Source organism: Zalophus californianus, chromosome 2, assembly GCF_009762305.2.
Source record: "Zalophus californianus isolate mZalCal1 chromosome 2, mZalCal1.pri.v2, whole genome shotgun sequence".
NCBI lineage: Eukaryota > Metazoa > Chordata > Mammalia > Carnivora > Otariidae > Zalophus > Zalophus californianus.
This window is the reverse complement of record NC_045596.1, coordinates 23,274,336-23,278,954: the sequence shown is the minus strand read 5'-3', so window position 1 is coordinate 23,278,954 and position 4,619 is coordinate 23,274,336. Positions and strand designations below refer to the sequence as shown.

Here is a 4,619-nt window from a genome sequence, read left to right as displayed (position 1 = left end):
GACATAAACCTACAGATTGAACAAAAGTAAAATTTGAAAAAGATAAACTCAAAGAAAATACACAGTAAAGCTTCTGAAAATTAAGATAATAGATTTTCTTTTTTCTCAAGTTTTATAAATTACATTTAACACTGAAGCAAAAATTAGGACATTGATGTGGTTCTAGGTGTATGTAGAGGAAATACTTAACACAACTATATTATAAATGGGAAGATAAATTTAAGTAAAGGGAGGTAAAAACTCAACTTCACTCAAACTGGTGAAATTACAGTATCAGTGCACTTTGGTAACTTATTCATATGTAACGCAATATACATATTCCATTACATTACACATATTTCATATTATATATTTTATATTATATATAAACACAAATATATATGTGTAATACCTATAAAAACCACTAAAGAGCTATACAAAGAAACACATTAAAAAATTCACAGATAGGGGCGCCTGAGTGGCTCAGTCACTTAAGCCACAGCTCTTGAATTTTGCTCAGGTGTTGATCTCTGGGTCCTGGGATAGAGCCCCACATCAGGGTCTGCACTCATGGGGGTCTGCTCAAGGATTCTCTCTCTCCCTCTCCCTCTGTACTTCCCCCCACCATTCACAAGCTCTCTCTCTCTTTGAAATAAATAAATAAATCTTAAAAAAAAATGCACATAAAGGCAGCTGCTGCAGGTGATGACAGAGCCAATAGGCTTGCAGAGCTGCAACAGTGCTGTGGGATCTGCCTTTCTGTGAGTGGCCCACAGTGGCAGTGGCACCATGAGCAGGGGCGCTCCTTACATAGGCAGCAAGGTGAGCCTTATCTCCAAGGTGGAGATCCGCTGCAAAGGCATCCTCTGCACCATCCACATCAAGAAATCCATGGTAGCCCTCACCCAAGTTTGGTCCTTTGGTCCAGAAGACCGACCAATAGTTTGTCCAATACCACCTCCAGATGAAGTCTTTGAATACATCATAGTCCATGGGAGTGATATTAAAGACCTCACTGTTTGTGAGCCGCCAAACCCACAATGCTCTTTGCCCCAGACCTAGCTATCATTCAGTTTCTTCTAGGCTCATCTACTTCTTCATTCCAGTCAGTGGGTTCCTATGGACCTTTCTGCAAGATGTCAACACACAGTCAATTCAGTCAAAGTTCATTAGTCAGGCAGCAATTTGGTGCTATTGGTGTTGCTGGAAAGCTCTTTGACATTCTTTGGAACAGAAACATCAAATAGTGGTAGCCTATCCCAAAGTAGCACAGTTGGTTTTGCCTTTACACAGGATGCAAGAGCTCTAAAAACACAGTTATCTCAAGGTTGTTCAATCCTCAGTTAAACCCTTTGAGAAAAAGTTCAACCATGAAGCAAGCAGTATAGACCACCTCTGCTCACTTACCTGTTCCAGCACCTGTTGGGAGAAGGATCCCTATATCAATCAGGCCTTTACCACCTACCAGCCAAAAAACAAAGAGAATCAAGAGCACAGGTAAGCTGAAATACACAAAGTTTCAAGACCAGAAAATGAGCAACCCAAAAATGATAGTAACAAACAAATAGTTCCAGGTGCTCTTTTGGCTTCAAGGAGAGATTGTGGGGATCACCGAGGTGGCAGGGACCAATGTGGTGTTGATGATAGTCCAATGAAATTTGAGAAACATTTTGACCTTGAAAGTGTGAATGCACATTATAACAAAGAGGATGTTTATATCCTCCTTGGATATACAGTGGATATCCTCCTTGGATGACAGTTTCCTTATAAACTTAAATTCAAAGTAGATAAACTTGAGAAGCAGGAGAACCCTATAAGTGGTGAAGATACAGAAGACTCAGAAGTTGATACTCAGCAAAAACACTTAAGGAAATACAGATGAAGAGATCCACTTAGACCTAATTACTATTATGACAAAAACAAATACTTCTTTAATAATATTTCTTGTGATAATAATAGAGAAGAGTGACCAACTGGGACTGAAGAAAGAAGATTAAATGCCAAAACATTTGGAATTACACTTTGTCCAAACCATGGCTGTGGGGGATACAGAGGCAGGGGAGGTCTTGGTTTCTGTGGTGACCAAGGGCATGGTGGTGACAGAGGTGGTACCTTCACCACCCATGGAGGATTTCATGGTGGGTTCGGAGGAGGTTCCTAGTTCCTAGGAACTCCTAGCAAGGAGTTTTCAGATGTTGATACAGGAAAGACAACAAAGTTGCTGCATAGTCTACAAACAAGTCTTTGATAATAGGTGAATTTCTAGCTCTTCATGGTTCTGAGAATAGGTTTCAGTCTTTAAGAAGAATGAAGAAGTGAATCTGCTGTATATTTGTCACCAATATTGGGTGTTTGTTGTTTTTCTGCTTAACTTCAAAGATACAATGTAGTTACTTTTGAGGGGAGAGTGGTTAGGCTCATCTTAAAGAATGAGCATTAAATATATTTGAAAGGATGCCTTGGTGGCTCAGTCAGTTAAGCAGCTGTCTTCAGCCTGGGTCATGACCCCAGGGTCCTGGGATGGAGTCCCACATCATGCTCCTTGCTCAGCAGGGAGCCTGCTTCTCCCTCTCTCTCCCTCTGCTTGTGCTCTCTCTGTCAAATAAATAAAATCTTTAAATAAATAAATAAATAAATAAATAAATAAATAATACATTTGGAATAGCAGAAGGTTAAGTAATTCCTTATGTATAGTTAAACTACAGCAGTGCTTCAGTGGAACTTAGAAGTATTTTTTCATCACTGAAAGGATTTTTTTTATCACAAAATTGTGTTTGGCAATTATTGTAAGTTGTCTGCAGATAGGGACATGATACTGTGTTTTGAGCCATAGAAGGTTGTGTGTACATTTGTGTGTCTCATTTTTCCTTCCTTCCTTCCTTCTTTCTCCCTCCCTCCCTCTTCTTTCTTTCTTTTCTTTTCTTTCTTTCTTTTCTTTTCTTTCTTTCTTTCTTTCTTTCTTTCTTTCTTTCTTTCTTTCTTTCTTTCTTTCTTTCTTTCTTTCTTTCTTTCTTTCTTTCTTTTCTTTTCTTTTTCTTTCTTTCTTTTTCTTTCTTCCTTCTTTCCTTCCTTCCTTCCTTCCTTCCTTCCTTCCTTCCTTCCTTCTTTCTTTCTTTCTTTCTTTCTTTCTTTCTTTCTTTCTTTCTTTCTTTCTTTCTTTCTTTCTTTCTTTCTTTCCTTTCTTTTATTCTTTTTCCTTCTTTTACTTTCTGGAAATCCTGTAATATCCCTGTTGAGGCAGCTTATTTCATTAATTAATTAGGGTGCTGGATGGTAGAGAATTTTGTCAGTCAACTACACACACATGAAAAGCTGGCGGAGGTGTAGGAGACCTAAATTTCATCTGGTCCCAGGAATTCAGCTAGATAGGGATCAAACCATTCTGAACACCTATGAACTCAACAGAAGATCAAAGAAAAGAATAGCAGCAGTTGTCTGAACAGAAAAGCGACCACTTTCTGGAACGCAGGATATGTGGAGAAGTGATACTCGGGAAGATAGACAGCGGGGGATGGGGCCTCCATCAGCCGCTACTGACAAGTGATAGAGCAGCAGAGCACAAAATTGGAAATATTAGAATTCGGCTCTGCTGAGGGACCTTGCTCCAGTGGCTGAGCTGGGGGTGGAACCCTCACTGGGACAGTGTGGTCTCAGGACCCTCAGGGTCACAGAAAGACCGGGGGTGCCTGAGTGCGGCAGAACTCCCAGGGATCGGAGGGGGAAGCCGGCTGCAGAGACGGAGCCGAAGAGAGGGCTCTCAGCTCAGGGTTGCCATAAACCATGATCCACGGCACAGTCAAGCCACTGCTCTTCCAGCAGGAATCCAGCAAGCGGCAGATCCAGGGAGACTCCCCTTCCTGCCTGGAAGGAGCGGCGCAGGAGCGCACCGCAGGGATCTGCTGGGTTTGGAGACTCCAAATAGGGTCCTGTGTCAGAGATAGAAATGCTCCATCACAAGCCGGGTGAGCACGGAAAATCAGCAAGAACACCCAGCCAAGACCAAGTTACCGATCAATGAGAACGGCAGAACTCCAGCACTAGGAGAATACTACAAATAGAATTCATGACTTTTTCCCCATGATTCTTTAGCCTTTCAAAGTTAATTTTTTTAAACTATCTTTTTTTTAAATTTTTCTTTTTCCCTTTTTCAACCAACATCTTATCAATCCCTTTTTTATAAAATCTTTTTTATTTTTCATTTTTATAGTCATATTCTATCCCTTCATAGGAGTTAACCTTATTTTTGGTATATATATATATATATATATATATATATATATATATATATATTATATATTATATATAAGGTGTTCTCTCTTTAAAATTTTGGGATACAGTTTCTTCTAACAGACCAAAATATACCCTAAATCTCTAGTGTATGGCTTTGTTCTAGTTTCCTGCCTGAACACATTCTCTCCTTTTTTTATTTTTTTTAATCCTCTTCTTTCTTTTTTCAACCAACTTCTTATCTTACCAATTCCTTTTATAAAATCTTTTATAATTTTCATCTTTACAGTTATATTCCATCCCTTCATCGTATTTATCCACATATTTGTACATATATAAGTTTTTCTTTTTTTAAAATTTTGGGAAGCACTTTCTTCTAATAGACCAAAATGTGCTGGAAATCTAGTGTGTGG

The 4,619-nt window shown here is 39.3% G+C and overlaps 1 pseudogene; it reads left to right on the top strand.

The window, feature by feature from the left end:
- The first annotated feature begins 768 nt into the window (after positions 1-768).
- On the top strand, positions 769-2,208 carry LOC113925906 (annotated as a pseudogene).
- Positions 2,209-4,619: the final 2,411 nt, after the last annotated feature.